A 19455-nucleotide genomic window follows, 5' to 3' on the forward strand; every position below is an offset into this window, starting at 1 on the left:
AAAGCATTAAACAGCCCTTCAAAACAATGAATTGACTTCAGCAGACATATCAGATGTCTCATAGATACATTAAACAGCTTCACTAGCGCTTGAACAGGTTGCTCTTGTCATGATGTCATTCAGTCGTTTTGTCCAGTTGCTCAGCATGAGTAGACCACAGTTTGCCCAAAGATTGTTTGATTGTGTGCCAAGCATCATCAGTATCTATGCCTGCCATTTAGGCATAGATACTGAACAATTTGCAACACTTTGTGTCTCCTTGCACAAAGTCTTCAGCAACTTTGGTTTAGTGTTTCAAGGACTGACTGTGATTCACAGAATATCAGAATATCATCTGGAGTAATGCCATAATCCAGAGGCATGGACTGATGAGTGGTGCATCACTCATAACATTTCATCTTGCATTACCATAGATCATGGGATGTGTGCATGTCATAGTCCCAACGGGAGGTGCTTGCACACTTTCTCGTTCCTAAGACAATTTCTTGTTACAATTTCTTAGCCAGAAACTGATTTTCCAGAAACATCCAAATTATTGCTGGACATCCTGCATGATGTGATGCTCGTCCTGTGGCCTGACTAGTTCCTCAAATGTTTCCCAACAAAACCAGTGTAGATCTGCTGTATCTCAATGACGGGGTTACAATGATTATTATCTGCACAGAGTCACAACTGAGAGGGTCCAACACCCTAACCAACCTGGGGGCCAGTCTAGGACCATTAGTGTACCCACACTTTGCAATACACAGAGGGCCAATGTTTCAAATTCAGTGTGGAGTAGATCGAGCATTCAAATACCCAGAGTGCCAACCCAAAGTATGGGTGAAGAGAACCATCTGTTTTAACCTCAAAAGAATCCAAGAAAGATGAAGACTGGTAGATGATAAAGCAACAAGAGAGTTGCTGATGTCATCTTCCATGGACTATGCCACTGATCTGGACAGGTTGTAAAGGGAACTGCAATGAAGTTGGGCTTCTGGAAGGAGATCTGTAAACTGCAGAGTCAGTGAGGTGGTAAGTAGAGTACAATTCAATTCAATTTACTGATGTGGCACCAATTCACAACAAATGTCTCAAGGCACAAAGACGTAATTTCAATCCACACATACATTGCAATTGATCCATACTTGGATCCATACAAAGCATTAGTATGCTTTGTGTTTACTGAATACTTGATGTACCTTAGGGGACTACTACCCTGGTAAAAACCAGACCCTTGCTCAATGCTTTGGTTCCTACAGAGTGTCTGGACCAGGGGGGGAAATTAGTACCACTGGCAAAATTTGGGTAAAAGTATGAAGTGGCGTGTAAATTTGAGCAGTTTGGGTTGAAATTGGGTTGACAATTTCCTCTGAAGTTCTATTTCCCATTTCAGCTAACCGGAGTTACATTAGACACACCCGAGTCAAGATTAAACAGCTAATGTATCTTCTGTTATCACCAAAGGTAACAATATGTTTTCAAAGTAGCTATTTTAAATGTTTGTGCCCTTGCTGAACGCTCAATGTCAAATAGTTTTAAATTTCAAAGATTTTGTGCGGGGAAAAAATCAGTTCATAATATTGTATGTTCTGCATATGCTAAAAGAATGACATTAAACATCCTTGTTGGGAGATTAGGAGACTTAATAAGACAGATAGGGTTGTCAGGAGGTGACTCAATTTGCATGTCCTGAGATGCAGCTTTTCAGATTACCACAGGACCAGAGAGCAAATATCATGTCAGACTGAGTCAGAAGCTGCAGATTCACCACTGAACTAATCTCATCTCATGGAAGCTGAGCCAAGCAGTTAAAATATGACTAACTTGCATCTTACATAACCCAGAATGATATGTCATCAAGCATATCCAATAACCAGTGCTTGAGAAAGCTTTCAGTGTGTTATGTGCAGCCAGCCTCTGACAAAAAAAACCCTATCTAAGCTGCCAAGGGTTCACTGTAGACTTGACAAGGGTGTTCTTATTCTTGTCTTATTCCTGTTATTATTGTATTATAGCATAGCAAAAAAAATAAAAGTATATATATATATATATATATATATATATATATATATATATATATATATATATATATATATATATATATCGCCCATTTCGAGAGATAAACACCAGAGCAATAGAGGCTCAGATCTACCACACCAGACAAGACCCAAGGTGTAGATTGTGCAAGGAGGCCCCTGAGGCAGTCCAGCACATAACAGCAGGGTGCAAGATTTTGGCAGGGAAAGCGTACATGGAACGACATAACCAAGTGGCGGGCATAGTGTACAGAAACATTTGTGCAGAATATGGACTGGAAGCCCCGAGATCAAAGTGGGGAACACCCCCAAAGATGGTGGAGGATGACCGAGCTAAAATCTTGTGGGACTTCCAGATTCAGACAGACAAAATGGTAATGGCGAACCAACCGGACATTGTGATGGTGGATAAACAACAGAGGAAAGCCGTTGTAGTGGATGTAGCAATACCAAGTGATTACAACATTAGGAAAAAGGAGAACGAGAAACTGGAGAAATACCAGGGCCTCAGAGAGGAACTGGCAAAGGCCTGGAAGGTGAAGACCACAGTGGTGCCTGTGGTCATCGGGGCTCTCGGGGCAGTCACCCCCAAACTGGAGCAGTGGCTAAAACAGATCCCAGGAACAACATCAGACATCTCAGTCCAGAAAGGTGCAGTTCTAGGCACAGCCAAGATACTGCGCAGAACCCTCAAGCTCCTAGGCCTCTGGTAGAGGACCCGAGCTCAGAGGATGAGAGAGAGAGACCACCCACAGAGGGTGAGAAGGGAATTATATATATATATATATATATATATATATATATATATATATATATATATATATATATATGTGTATATATATATGTAGAGAGAGAGAGAGAGAGAGAGAGAGAGAGGAAACTGTGGGACAGTTTAAGCACAATGATGATGCCACAGTGAACATCTGGCACTCAAGCACATGGTGAGCTGCAGCTCACATATCAGGCAGGGCCTCTGGTCTTTGCACTAATCTGATTGGATTCCAGGTCACAGAAGGTCAGAAAGGAAAGCAGAGTGGAAGGCTGCAGCAAATGCACAAACACACCAGCAATATATAAAGTGGACTGATCCTTCACCTAAATAGTAGTTCCAATACAACTCAGTATTTATGCTGTATTTATGACCCTGAAATTGAAGTGGGTAAGTATGTTTATTTTTTTATGTATGTACAGTTATATCATCCAATTATTATAATTGTTGTTATTGTTATTCCTCTGTGTGGATTCATGTAAAAGAGGGGTAATATTGTAGTTTGACTTGAACCCTTCAGTATAATCCTCCCACTGGTGAAGCTTGCACCATCAGTGAAACTTCTGTTTCCTTCCATCACTGGCTTTCCTTCAGTGGCCTGTCAGAACAGTCCTGTGCCATGAGGCGGACATGTGATCCATTTGCACTTGTTCTTGATTTTGACTTCACCAAGACCAGATTATACTCAGTCTTCTTACAACAGACAACAAGGTAATCTCTACCACAAGCTCTGCCATTGGTGAGAGAAAAATACATCTTTGTATAAATTAAGGAAATTAAGGAAAATAAGTAAAGCACAACAATTTCGGCAGGATCTATTTCATTTTGGTCACTTTTTAAAAGTAAAATATGAAAAATAAGTGAAAAAAAATGTTTATTTCTAGGAAAAATTATATAGTCCATAATTTCATGTTATATATTATTCTATGTTATACCAAGTACATTTCCATTATACTTTGATGGCATGAATGTTAATGATCTTCTAAACCTTTTATCCATCCAGTCATCTAGTTTTTATACTTGCCTTAATCGGACCATAACAGGCCTATCGCTAACCCTAGGCTGTGCTTGGAGTATTGGTTGTCTGATAGCCTGAGGTTGCTCTGTTTTGTTTGTATTTCTTCGCTTTCCCCTCTCACTAACCAGGATAAAAGGTAAAGGCAGTATTGTTCTTAGAAACTGGTGAGATACTATTTGTTTATCTCGGCTGCTAGCGCTAAACTTCTGACAATGCGATTGCTGAGCCTCTAGTTTCAGCCTTTCATCAGTCCATCAGCCTTCCTAGCCTGAACACAGTTTTGTCATATATCTTGGTTGTTAGAGTTCTAATTTAACAAATGATTTTTGAAATATAATTTATTTTGAAAATACTGTTGTACTCTCCATCTTATTTTGCATTGTGAATTGGTTATTTGAACCAATCCACAATCTGTTCTTTGTTGGCTTTATAGCTAATTTAGCCTTATTTACAATTCCTCATAACCTCTCCCCCATCCCTGTCTGACAGATATTCTAAATATCAAAGCTGAACTGCATTTTTATTTCATTAGTTCGTTCTTTCAGTTTTATTCTTCTTTGTCCCTTTTGTCCTTTTTACTGGTATTATTCGGAGGTATTCGGAGTTAGTTTTTTCTTATTTGTTGCCAAGTCAAAGAGTAGTTCAACTGAAAATGTTACTCAGTTGCACATTCCTGTGGATTGGGGTACACCATTTTCAATAACTGCACAGTATTTTATGTTGGAATTTTGCCCATGCTGTTTATGTTGCAGTTATATTTATTTATTATTTATATACCCATATACCTTTATCTTTGTCTGAACCTACATGTCTCAGTATTCTGTCATGCTGCTGGTTAATGTTTGTCTGAACCTACATGTCTGACAAAGAACATGTAGGTTCAGACAAACATTAACATAGTATTATGTATGTTAAATTGGAAGTTTAAGTATTTTGTTAATAAAGTCTTATAATTTGGAGAGATGTTTATTCTGCAGGTACAGGATGTCCAGCGTCAGATTGTCTTAGTGTTTTCTCTGGTTTAACACACCTGAATCTAAAGATGGTGTTATCAGGCCTGGCGGGTCCTTCATGACTGACTTTGGACATTGATAGGCTATATGTGTGGAGTGTTTGCTGTTTGAGAACGCCAGTGAGCAAATCCCATTGTTCTATAACACAAGTCACCAGATTGTCACAGAACAATAACTTACAAACTGAGAGCTGTTTGTCTATTAAATTCTGATAATCAAGCAGTGACCCGACTTGTTAGCTTTGATTAAAAACCCTAATTTTGCTATTATTTTATTTTATCTTGGCATTAAGTAAGAATTATTCCTAACCAAACCAGATTATTGTCACACATCATAGACTAAATATGAGACTGTTGATTATTGAGGAGGGTATAACTATTTTCTGGCATCTGAAAATATCTACTATATCTATATCTGTAATATCTACAGATAGACATCTGTCTTATTGATCAACAAATGGGTTGGCCTGGCCCAACTAGCATGAATCTTCCTTTGAATGCTGAAAAAGTTCAAGCATATCCAGTATTTGGATATGGAGATTCAAATGCTAATAAAGTTCCAGAGAAAGCAGCAATAAAATTTATGTTGCATAGTAAAAATTGAAGCAACAAAACTAGCTTAGCTTGGTTGATGAGCAGGGAAATAAGAAAACAAGATTCAGTGAAACTGAATAGAAAACATGAAAATACAGCAATAAAGGAGAAAGACATCGTAACCTAACACACTATCATAAGATACAGTTTTATACAAAACAAGAACATTATTCAAATAAAACCAAGCTCCGACCCTTCAGATTACAGAAAGAACACGTCAATAAAGTAATAAATATTAGACATCTTATGCCAAAAGAACAATCAAAATGAATCATTTTTTAAACTTTTTGGAGAGTTCCAGGACACAGATAATGAATAAAAATAAAAAAGATTGTCTTGAAAACAACTCTGGCAACCTGACATAGCAGTAAGGATGTTGCTAACTGGATGCGTTTCGCACACTATTAGCTGCATCTGCTGTAGTAGCTGGGCAGATGTCCATCGTTCTCTACACTCTAATCTCCTTGCCGCCTTAATCTAAAAAAAAGACACACAAAGCCCAGAAACATAAGAAAGAGCAGAGTCGTAATCTCTATCAAATCTGAAGGAAGACTCATAAGCTTCATTAGTTTCTACTTTCATCACATGATATCAGACAATTTTCAGTTGTTTAGTTAAATGACCTTCCTCCCTGAACGCACTTTCTGTGATCAATTTGTCAACTGGAGTTAATGTTTATTTGATTACATTTATCTAAATAACCTCACTTATTTATATTTCAATTACAGTAATTAAAATATATCAATAAATCACGTTGAAAAGCCATTTGATTTTATTTGGAAGATAGTGACCACAATAGTATTAAGTAGAGATGTGCCGATCAGGTTTTTTCCTGCCGATTCCGATCACCCATGAGGGCCGATCACGACCGATCACCGATACCGATCACATAATAATATTATTTTTAATCATAAGCACTACCGGTTACATTACGTGGAAAAAGGAACCATGAATTCACCTTAATTTAGACAAAAATTTGTTTTTAATAACTTTTTCCAAGAAAAAAACAAAAGAAAACAGGCATTGTGCAAATTGTACTGCTATTGATAATACTATCTTTAACAGACTGATAACATATGAAGGCTCTGAAGAGGCTAAATAATGCAAAAAGTCCAAATAAAACCTCTCAACATTGCCAAAACATTCAAGTATAAAACTTAACATTCAAAGGCAAAAACAGGTTCCATTACAATAAACAATCCAGAGTTACTGAATGAAAACTTCCTGATAGCATGGCGGCTAGCTGATTACTGCTAGCTCTGATTGGCTGTTTCTGACTGAGCGGAGTGATTATGCAGATCAGGGAGGAGATTGATTATTTTTTCAGAGATTATTTGTATGATGTTAGGACAGCGAAAGTTTTAATACGTATGTAATTTTTTTTTTTAAGTTAGGTGCTGCAGCTTTAAGCAGAGGTTCAGTGTGAGAGTCACTACCAGGTGGAGCAGAAGCGAAGCTCCGTCTGTGAAATATTACTACCTGTAGCGCGTAGCAGCGGTTCAACAGTGAGAGCAGAACCAGCGTCTTACATCGCAGCTCGAAGACTTAAATAATTTTCCAGGTTATTTGTTTAGCTTTCTGACCGTCATGCTAATCCGGGTGAGTGTTTGTAGCTGTGCGCTGCTTTACCTGCTATCTGATCGCTCCATATGTCTTTTTTACTGCAATGAGCCTCGATGTAGCCAAACTCCGTCAAGTATGGCATTGTTTTTATGTCGTATTAGATTCGTAGTTGTGATGCATTTTGACGCGCTTCACCCCACGTGCTTCAATTTTCGGTAACACTTTATTTGAAGGGGGTTGAATAAGACTGACATGACACTGTCATAACACCTGTCATGAACATGAATGTCATGGTCTTTGGAATATTCCGAACCCACATGCAGCAGGCACTCAGGAGAAAACTGAAGTTTAAGGGTTTTATTCAATAACGAAAAAAAAGGTGATTCGAGCTGGAGTGGCCTTGAACAGCAGACAGGTCGGAAACGCCGGGGCTGAGTTTGGGGTCCAATGAACTCCGGCTCAGGGGAAGTGAGGGAGAGGAGAGCGACTCGGTGCTGGTCGCGGTGCAGGGCCCTCCAGGGCGAGGAGATCCAGATCCCTTTCAGCGGGCTTGACTGGGTCCGGATCTTGCCCGGGTCCAAGGCTCGATCAAACCTGAGACGAGGAAACGAGAGGTTAGAACAGGAACTTATTATAACTCAAGGCTTTCAGATGGCTCTTAGTTACCACAAGGGTCAACACTCTGGCGTTGAAGTGTTGGCTAGAGACTCCTCTTATAGTCCTGGAACTGATCAGATGATCTGCAGGTGTGTGCAGACACACCCGCAAGGTGGAGCGTCAGGAGAGGGACTGAGGGGACCCCCTGGTGGCGAGCTGGCGGCAGCACGGAGACAGAGGGCGACAACAATGAATAAGCCTTCATGAATATTTATGACTGTTGTCATAAAGCGTCATTCGGTAAATTATGACACTTTTAATACAAAGTTGACATTATTCAAAATGTCTTTGTTACGACAACTTGACATTAACCAAGAAATCATTACTGATATAAATTTGTTATAAAAGTATTATTGATTGCACTTTAAAAATTAGGTAGCTTTATGTTATTAAAGGTAAAGTTTAAACAGTGATGATTTCCTGGTTAATGTCAAGTTGTCATAACAAAGACATTTTGAATAATGTCAACTTTGTATTAAGTGTCATAATTTACCGAATGATGCTTTATGACAACAGTCATAAATATTCATGAAGACTAATTGATTTTCATGACAGGTGTTATGTCATGTTTATGAAAGTGTCATGACAGTCTTATTCAGCCCCCTTCAAATAAAGTGTTACCCAGTTTTCTTGTAGCAAATTTGTTTTTTTTGGCCCTCAGTGTATTTGACTTTGACCTTCCTGCTTTAAGGAGTGTAGGAAGACAATTGTGTTAATTCTTAAGTTGGCATTGTGATCTACCGGGAGAGGAATTCTGACTCACTCTGCTCTGTTTGTCTTTGTGTCACTTTTAATTCACGGCAAAAGATCTGTCTTTGGAGGAATTGCTCGGCAGGGAAATAAAATTAGGTCTGTGATAAGATAACTTTTGGTTGAACTCTGTAAATAAAAATAATCTTTGTTCAAACCGAGGAACTGTGAGAGAGACTAGGTTTCAAACTGACAAGAGAAAATCCTGTCTAAAATTAACTTTGATCTCCCTTGTCTAGAGAATGAAACGCCGTTCTGAGATCAAACAGGTCTCAGAAGATAATAAAATTTACTTCAAACAACCCATTTTAGTAATTTGAAACTTTTTGCAGCTATAGGAGAGAACACACCGCATATGTTAAAAAACAAGAACACCCCTTTTGATAAAGCGTCTCCACCAGAGCAACAAGTTAGATTTGCTATTGCAGCTGCACAGTAATCTCCAAACGCTTTTTTGCCGTTTTCTTCTATCTTTAGGCCCGAGCAGCTAAGCGCTGCGAAGGCCTATTGAAATCGTGCTGTTTATGTGATTTTATGCTTTTGATTGTCTGAATAAACTCTGAAAATGTGTGATGTGGAGCGCTGACTGTTATCTCTGTGTGCTTTCACTTTTACGCACATGGCACCTTGGACTTGGGGAGAAGAGAATACAACGAGCTCAAAGTTTTAACAATTTTTCTGTTTATAGCATCGACCAAAATAAAAAATTCAGCAAAATAAAAAAAATTGCTTTTGTTTATATGTATGATGTAAAACCATAAACAAAAATATTTTACACCAGAATAGAAAGCTGGTGTGATATTTTGGTTTCTTTTGTTTTTTAATAATTAAATTTATAATGCCTTTCATATATCAAACTGAAATCTCAAAGGTAGACCAGGGATTGAACGGGCGACCCACCAATGGGGTATATGCCACGAGAGGTGGTGACGTATTTCCGTTTGAATTTATTCCACATAGGTTGGTTCCGGGTCCTGCTTGCTCCTATTGTTCTTGGCCGAAGCTGCAAGATCTGTACCATGAAAAAGACGCAAAGCTTAAAATATCTGTGAGCTGCTGGTACAACGACTGAGTTTTGTGGTGTGCCGTTGTTTCCAGTAATTAGTCGGTACCATCCAGTGCTTAGTTTTTTCATTTTCCAGCTGATATCAAGGCGACAGCGGACTGTAGCCAAAACTTAGCCACTACAGCTAACACGCGGTTTGTAGCTGCCTGCTATTTCAAAGCTTGAGGATATTGAAGATCCAGCGTCAGAAATGGGAAGATGGGGGATATAAAGGGAGTTGTACGTGGTTCATTTAGTGGAATAATTTGTTGGAGGAAAATAATGGCGGAGGAAATCCACTGCAACGGGAACAGGCTGAGAACAGAGGCAGCGATTTGGCACAAGGTAAGTCAATACGTGTTTGTTGATGTGCGTTTATGTTATATGGAGTATGAAATTATTTTTAGGCAAATCCTTAGTTTTTGTTTATGTGACAATTATATAAAATACATTTAACATGCAGTCGGAGCGATACCGAGCACGGTAATTTAAATACAGCCGAGAGCAGCAATGCTCCAAACCACACAAGAAGTCAGTCAGATTAAGGTCCAAAACCTTCGCTTTACAGCCGTTTAAGTGGCACCGACCCACATAAAAAACCCACAGAACAAATGGTGCAAATCACGTATTTCCCGAATCCCGAATATATGATTATCTACCTTTGCTGTTTCATAATTATTATCCACGTTAGAGTGAATTTTTCCACTTGACTGCTATAATCTGTTCTTGCGTTACACAATGTAATTTATCTTTTTTCTCTCTGAGATTCTGCTTAGAAAATGAGGTTATGAAGTTACATCCTCCTGCTGCTTTTTGTTTTTAAAATTGTTAACGGTTACTGTGGGCAAATCCAGCAAGGACCAAGTGAAAAACTCCATCTCTAACACAGAGAGCAGGCTATGTGGAAAAAAAATGCGGAAGTGCTAAAACGGAAGTCCGTGGCATATACCCTATTACAAGGCAAATTCCTACAGCCGACGCCTAGGCCTGTCGCGAAAAACGATAAATCAATTAATCGCACGATAAATTAAACCTATCGACCTCATTTTAATTATTGGCTTTATCGTCTCTTCCTGCCTTTTTTCTTTCTGTTGATGACACTGATTGAAAAAAGGCTCAACTCCGGTGCTCTCCACTGACCCTCCCTTCCTCCTTTCCTTTGTGTAATGTCCAGCGCACACTACACAAGTTGTCGGCCGATTGTCGGCCCATTTTCAAAACCTGAGAGACCACACATCAGCCGACAGAAATCCTAGGTATAACAGTTTCATCGGGTTCGATCGTGCCGTGTGGAGTCCAGCCACATGGGCACAAAATAATGCCTGACTTTAATCATTTTAAAGTCAGGCATTAATCAATGCTTTACTAGAATCTACCTGTGATGCATGTGGCTAGAGTCAGCGTAAAGTCCTGAGTGAATGAAAATCGTCAGCTGTTCACGTTAACGAAGAACAGCTGAAAAGTTACAGGGTTTATCAACTGACGTAGCAATTTGGCTCCAACTTCTCTCCTCGTCATTTCTATATTCTTTGCACGAAATGTTGAATAAATATTAATGTTGTTTCCACATATCATCTCCAATGTCCACTGGATTTTGGGTTGCACCGTGTCAGCTGTTTGGGATTCCCCTCGTTATTTCCCCTCAGAAAGCACGGAGAAGAATCCGCTCTTTCTGATTGGCTACCTATCACATTCAGCAGGCTGCGTTAAGCTCCCAGTCAGGTAAAACCCCTTAGATCGGAGCGGCCACGACTATCTACCATAACACACCACACACTGCAAGACAATCAGTTACGAAATCACCAGCAACAATCTTAGATCGGCCAACGATCTAAGATTATCGTAAGGGGAAAACGGGCAAAAAATCATGTAGTACTGCATTAGGTAGTCGGATGTGCCCGTCTTCTTTATTTAAATCTAGTGATTACTGAAGGGCAATATAGTATACAGACTTCATAATCTGCAATATTTTTTGTTGAATGCAGTATTTATTTCTACTTTGGCTTTATGTTGTTTAGTTATTTCATTCAAGTACGTTTTTTGTTAATGGAGACTAAGAATCCATTAACACTGGAACTAATTTACTTTATCAGTTCCAGTGTTATGTGTTCTTTTGAAAATAAAATGTATATATAACAAAATAAAGTGTTCTATGGCAGGAAATCGCATGCATTATTAGTCATTTCCATTAAATCAGTGTCAAAAGGTCTTGAAACAATATTATCGTTTATCGCAATAATTGTTTAGACAATTAATCGTCCAGCAAAATTTGTTATCGTGACAGGCCTACCGACGCCACCATCATTTATGAGAGGGTTTGATTAAATTATGTATTTGGGGTTATTTAATTTTATGTCGACCATAGATTTGTCATATAGAGAACTGTATGTTAGGCCCTGTTGCTTGGACGAAGACGAAGTGGTTCCAATTCGGGAAATGGCTAAAGGGCGATTCTACCTAATTTTTCACTACCGTCAGCATCTTTAATTTACTCTAGCTAAAAACTACAACACCTAGACTCTTCAAACCTGGACTGGATTATTCTCAACTCATAGAGCAGAATATTTAAAACCAAGTGTGGGGTTTATCTGATTTGTGAAACTTCAATAAAGAACAATTCTAGTGTTACCCAAAAGCATAAAAATTATGAAATCAACTCATTCACAATGACAGGGGTGTCAAACTCCAGTCCTCAAGGGCCGCTGTCCTGCAGTGTTTAGATGTGCCACAGGTAAAAAACAGTGGAATGAAATGGCTTAATTACCTCCTCCCTGTGTAGATCGGTTCTCCTGAGCCTTGCTAATGACCTAATTATTCTTTTCAGGTGTGGTGCAGCAGAGGCACATCTAAAAGTTGCAGGACAGAGGCCCTTGAGGACTGGAGTTTGACACCCCTGTCACTAGAGGACCCAAATTTGGGTCCTCTAGTGACAGACAGGTTAATTGAAGTTTCACAAATCACACATTTGGTTTTAAATATTATGTTCTTAGTTGAGAATAATCTGGAGAGTTTTTCATTTTATTACTGTGTTAAATAGCAGGGTTTACAGTTAATTGAGTTACTGTTATTTGTCATGTAAACAAAGAATTGTCTAGTTTGTATTTCTGCTTGATCCTACAGCATCAGTAGCAAGACACTTTTAACTCTATTACTGTAGTTGAGCGTGGCTCAGGATACTGTGGTGTCCTGAACTCACCACAGTATAGTCCCACTGCACTAGCTAAGGCTGTTAACTAGCAGGTGCTTGCAATGGTGCTGAGAGCCTTGTAGGCCTGGTCCTTATCAGGATGCAGGTAGTCTTTCAAATCAAGTTTCTGCTATTTTTGCGCGTTCAGGAGGAGAAGGACACATTTCTGCATCACAAGTGAGCCCCTTTCATGGTGTCGTGAAACCTGGCTGGAACTAGTTGAGATCTTTCCAGAACACACAGAAAACTGGTCACAAAAGCTTTAGCTACTAGTAATCTTGTATTATGACTTAATGTTGATTGAAAAACATGTAATCTTTGTTTTTAAATGCAAAATGAATTTATTATGTTTTAAAGATGAGTAAAATACATATAATAATTTCTTTAACTACTGTATGAGGTTGAAGAGTAAAGAGTAAAAAGAGTCTGATACTGTGTCACAAATATAGACTGCAGGGGTGAAAGAATGGAGGAAAGAGGAAGTGAGATTTTGAGACTATATCTGCACCAGAGGTTTTGAGTTGTTGATCTTTGAGTTTTAAACAAAAGGGAAGGTTAAAAGTTGAGTGGAAGAAAGGTTAAGGCTAACTGAAGGCACTTGACGTCAAGGAAAGTACGCACCGGACGTTCAGTATGCAGTATAAAAATATATGCAAACGCAGAATCGAGGTTCTTTGTTCCGCGGCGTTCGAGTCGAGCACACATCGAGATGCAGAATCAACGGAGGGCTGCGTGATGATACCCCGGGACGACTACGCGCTGCACAAGAAAGGAACAAGATCCGTTTACCCACAACCCGGGATTCTGATTTGACTGCGGCCACGCTCAACCCAAAAGATTCCAACGATGCTGCAGTGGACATGGGGAATAGACAAAGATCTGTTATGGATAAAGAACTGAGTTCGTTGAGGATTCTCACCAGTTCAACTTTGGATCTATTCTAAAAGGATTCTGCCAAGACAAAGACAGGACTCCATCCATGGACGTTAAAGTTATCTGCTGCCAAGATCGTCTCTGCATCTGGGTTCGAGTAATACTGCCTCCCCCAAAGCCTCTGTTTAGATTAAGACACAGTGTGGGGTTAGAAGTAGGAGCAATTTCTAAAAATTCTTAAAAGTATTAATTTCTTAATTTTTATTGATAAAAAAGCTAAAGCTTGCTAATAAAATACTAAAGTCTAATTTGATGTTGTGGACAGTTAAATTAATTGAGTCAACTAGATTTAATTCTTCTGATTAATGTAAAATCAATGTTAATGGTCTTAGTAAATTAGGGTGGCTTTGTACGTTTTTTTATGAGGGGCCGTTTAGGACAAAATTTACGTTTTGTCTCTCACACACTACCAAAAAGTCTCGCATACTCAAAAAAATTACGTTTCGTCTCTCACACACTACCAAAAAGTCTCGCATACTCCAAAAAAGTAGCCTCGCATACTCCAAAAAATTACGTTTCGTCTCTCACACACTACCAGAAACTCTCGCACACTCCAAAAATTACGTTTTGTCTCTCACACACTACCAGAAACTCTCGCACACTCCAAAAAAGTAGCCTCGCACACTCAAAAAAATTACGTTTTGTCTCTCACACACTACCAGAAACTCTCGCACACTCCAAAAAAGTAGCCTCGCATACTCAAAAAAATTACGTTTTGTCTCTCACACACTACCAGAAACTCTCGCACACTCCAAAAAAAATAGCCACGCACACTCAAAAAATACTAAAATGTCACACACACACAAACGTTAACTTTCTCGCACACATACACTACTAACAGCTCGCACATTCACAAACGTTAACTGTCTCGCACACATACACTACTAACAGCTCGCACACACACACAGACGTTTATCTCTCACATACACAAGACTAAAGTTGAACACACACACACACAGTACTAAGACTCGTTTTTTGAATGTGTGAGAGCGAGACTCTTTTTGAATGTGTGAGAGTTGTCACGGAAGAGGCGGGGCATAATTTTTGGATCAAACTGCGCATGCGTAGATCCTAAACCATAAGTTTCGATTGTTGACTCACTGTATGTTCTATTACTTAGTATATTTGTGCTATATATATTTTAAATATATATAGAACGTTTAACTTTCTTGTAGATTAAATGTGCTATAAAAATAAATGAATTTGATTGATTGATTAAAAATAGCTGTCCACTGGGTGCCAGCATTACAGGAATTATTAAGAGGTCTTGTGAGAAATTCTGTTCCCCCGTGAAAATCTGTTCCCCCTGTGACGGGAGAGCTCATTGCAGCCAGAGACGTGGATCCGGTGAATCTGACCATTTTCACGGCGCTTCTGATCGATTTCTCGGTAAAAACTACTCATATGATCATATCAATGTGTAACTTTCAGTTTAATCGGCAGCTATCAAAATAAAAATACATACATAAATAAACGAGGTCTGGTGTGGAGGTCTTTTTTCGCTGTTTTGTGTTATTTTGAAAGCGAAGAAAATCGATCTTTTTTCAGCTTTTGTCTCGTAAGCCTGACAAATAAAAGTCAGTCAACAAACACAGGTTCCCAACACATAGTGTGCATTTATAATTTTTCATTTCTGATGAAGGAGGAAGGAGATTAATATACCTGCAAGATCTTTTACTTTGTTTTCAAAATATTTGCACTATGTTTGACATTTGTCCTTAACATAGTTTAATATAAGGTAGCTATTGAAAGATAGTTTCAATATATTTATATATATTTAAAAGCACAAATATACTAAGTAATACAACATACAGTGAGTCAAAAATGGAAACTTATAGTTTAGGATCTACGCATGCGCAGTTTGATCCAAAAATTATGCCCCGCCTCTTCCGTGACAACTCTCACACATTCAAAAAAAGTCTCGCTCTCACACATTCAAAAAACGAGTCTTAGTACTGTGTGTGTGTGTGTTCAACTTTAGTCTTGTGTATGTGAGAGATAAACGTCTGTGTGTGTGTGCGAGCTGGTAGCAGTGTATGTGAGCGAGACAGTTAACGTTTGTGAATGTGCGAGCTGTTAGTACAGTGTATGTGAGCGAGAAAGTTAACGTTTGTGAATATGCGAGCTGTTAGTAGTGTATGTGTGCGAGAAAGTTAACGTTTGTGTGTGTGTGACATTTTAGTATTTTTCGAGTGTGCGTGGCTATTTTTTTGGAGTGTGCGAGAGTTTCTGGTAGTGTGTGAGAGACAAAACGTAATTTTTTTGAGTATGCGAGAGTTTCTGGTAGTGTGTGAGAGACGAAACGTAATTTTTTTGAGTATGCGAGGCTACTTTTTTGGAGTATGCGAGACTTTTTGGTAGTGTGTGAGAGACGAAACGTAATTTTTTTGAGTATGCGAGGCTACTTTTTTGGAGTATGCGAGACTTTTTGGTAGTGTGTGAGAGACGAAACGTAATTTTTTTGAGTATGCGTGGCTACTTTTTTGGAGTATGCGAGACTTTTTGGTAGTGTGTGAGAGACAAAACGTAAATTTTGTCCTAAACGGCCCCTCATATTTTTTAGTTCAGATAAATAATGACCCTGGGACTTATTCCTAGTCGCTAAAATTATCTAAGCCGGTAAGAAGTGCACGTTAATGACAGGGAAAGAGCTACCGTGAACAGATGTGGTTTATGAGCTCGGACACCGGCGGGGCTACTCCGATGTCTGAATCATAGACTGAAGCGGGTCATAACGTCTTGGATGAAGGTAGTTAGAGCTTAGACGAATCTTTCTCGCTCCCAGCTTAAACAAAAGTTCTCTATATTCTTATTTGCGGTAATACCCAGGAATTAGAAGCTTTTCGGACCCGTGAGATGGAGAGCTGGTCAATAGTCAGTCCGCTGAAGGTTAGGAGGAGTTAGGGGCGTGGCTGAGTACTGTGGATTAACAATGGTTTTAACTGAAGTTAGCTAACTTTAACCAACTGAATAAAGAAATGTTTTTCTGTAATTTCTGAGCCACACTGTTTATGTACATGCACTGCATCTAGACATTTTTGCTGTATGGAACATTTAATTTTCCCAGACACAACACTTTAATGTTTCTGTATGGATATATTTAGATGCTTCAAATATTATTTCAGGTCTACTTTAGACTGCATATGCTTTAAGTTATTCTTAATGGCAGAAGTAACTTTTTTGAAAGTTTGGTTCAGTGATTCATTTTAATTACTTCGAGTGCAAAATGTTCATGCATGCAAGTTAAAACTGTGAAGCTTGTATAAAGCTTGGCATCAGAGGTAATAATGTTTCATATTTTTCTTTAACCTCTTGACTGTCACCTCCAAAATACTTACATTAAAGTCACTGGGTCCATGACAGTTAATGGGTTTTAAGATAAGAAAATTTAAATATTAAATATTTTACAACTTTTCTCAGTTTGAGTGCATTTATCAGAACAGAATTTAAATTCTTAAAACTACTTGTTCAATCTTCAAATTATTGTGTCACTTGGCTGCCATGGAGATCCAAGGATGTCGCAAACATGTTTTGATGAGGAAATGACTCATAATGAACATGGAAATATAACAAGGTATAAATCTCAAATCTAACAATTGATGGTGATGTGCACACTAAATAAGGGCTGTTCGCTTTTTAAATAATCTGCTCTTTTGTTTTTGAATTTTCTGGGATTTTTTCTGATATTTTTGGACATTGGTATTAGGCCAGAATCTTTCTGCTTTTAGTTTGTCTCATGCCATCTATCTTGAATGAGAGATCAAAAAGTAAAAATTTGTAAACAAAAACATGTTTTTCCTTAAAGGGAGAATGGAAGATTTTACCGTAAAATCTATGTTGTTGTTTTTTACAGTGCAGCATCATATGAAGGAGCAGACTGTGAGTTTATGTCAAAAGTTACATTAGCAGATATGTTGATGATGTCACCACCAGCAGAGTGATAATCCACCAGAACTAGAAGAATTGGCTGACTGCAAAGGTTAGCTATCTGCAGAGGGGAAATGATTGAAGCATTCAGGACTGGAGATGCTGAGGTGTCCTGGGCTTCCAGACCCTCCCTGGATCTGACTGGAATTGAGAGGAGCACCAATGTCTAAAGTCCTGCCTCTGCCTTATGCTATCAATACAGGCTGTGTTTGCTTTAAAAATAGGAACATTCCTGTTGTCATAGTCCAGTCACTCTTGGAAAAGAACTTTTACATAAAGGACACATACATACATGAATCTAGTGTGAAGGATGAACACAGGGTGCTGAGACAGATTTGAAAATTTAGACCCTAAAGGTTTTGAAGCAGGATTGATAAGAAACTCATAAACGGACGGCGGTATGCATGTCACAAAACTGTGGAGAGAGCAGAAAGTTTATTCCTGGCACATATCAACATTTAGTTGGTATATGGATCACAGTTGGATGTAAAACCTGTAAGGATGTAAAAATCCTCAGGTTGACAAACACTTTCCAGACCAGCTAAGACATTATCCATAAGCCCAGGTTGAAAAGAAGGATTAAGGCATAATGGTGGGGAGATATTACTGTAAGACAGAGTGCAGTTTATATTTGCCTTAAAATATTAAAAGGATACAATAATTATCTTATTGTTTATTTAACTTGCAAGTTAAATAAATAGGTAATTAGTAATATTACTTGAATTTTTGTCTTAATTTTAATTTTGATTCTTAACTTAGATAATTTATTAGTCTCCCATAGGAGAAATTTATCATGGAAGAAGGGGCCAAAAACTGCAGTACAACAATAAAAAGGACATAACAATAAAATAACTTCCCTGCCTGTTACCTGTAAACTAGCACTGTTATGTGTTCTTGTTCTTACAATGTATAGGAGAAGATATAAAAAGAATATTTACTTCCATACAGTTCAATCAGTATTCAAAGGTGTCTGAAAATCTCCTGCTAAATGTATTTGATCAAATAAAACAGTCTTCCTTGGTTTTTAGTTGGTTGTAGTTATAGGTGCCTCATTAGCACGTTTCCCTCTGCTTCAGAGTCTGCAGTTACCTGACGTCATTGATCTCACTTGCCATGGGACTCTACCTGTGGCCCTTCATTGTGACCCCATTCAGTCAGCCAAGGTTCCTGCCAGCTCTCCTCCCGTTGCCCCGGCTCACAGAGGCGGAAAAGAGCCACAACAGCCTCTAATCATAGCCGCTTCACTGTTTCTGCAGTCTGCAGAGATGATTATGTCTTTAAAACCAGAGAGTGGAAAAAAATACAGAACAGTGTGTTCAGTAAGAGAGAGATAGAAACATGCCATATGGTCAACTTCCATCTCTCACATGAAATATTTGTGGAATAGTGGATTTACACTTCTTTAAAATCCTAAAACAAAGATCTAATCCTCAGCTGTACAAATTAGCTTGTTAGCTAGATAATGTTAATGTTTATTATGTCATGTTTGCCAAATATGTCATGTTTGCCAAAATATGATTTTAATAGTACAGTCATAAAACATACTGCCGTTCACATATACATATATTTTATATCTCACATATTGCAGATTTAATTTGTGGAGAATGTATGTGTGTATATGGAAGAATATATGTATATGAGAGAAGAATGTGAATGTGATGAAATATGTGTGTCTGAAAGTGTCCCTCAAACCATGAGGGATATGTCAAACCATGTCCCTCATGGCTTGGCATGAGGGACATGTAAGGCCCCTCATGTCAAACCACGTAATGACAACAGTCATAGTGACAACAGTGACAGAAGCTACTTTTGCCATTTCATTTCTTCATATCCCTGATATTAAGAAAGTATTTCTGTCCATACAACTTCCTGTTTGCTGCATATTTCCTTTTAATTTTAACATTCTTTGTAAACTCAATAGAATGATTGTGCATGAAAATCGCAATAAATCATCTTGGAGTTTGTGAAATACATATATGAAC

Source organism: Poecilia mexicana, unplaced genomic scaffold (assembly GCF_051168715.1).
Source record: "Poecilia mexicana isolate PSO_F unplaced genomic scaffold, ASM5116871v1 scaffold_3, whole genome shotgun sequence".
Classification (NCBI taxonomy): domain Eukaryota; kingdom Metazoa; phylum Chordata; class Actinopteri; order Cyprinodontiformes; family Poeciliidae; genus Poecilia; species Poecilia mexicana.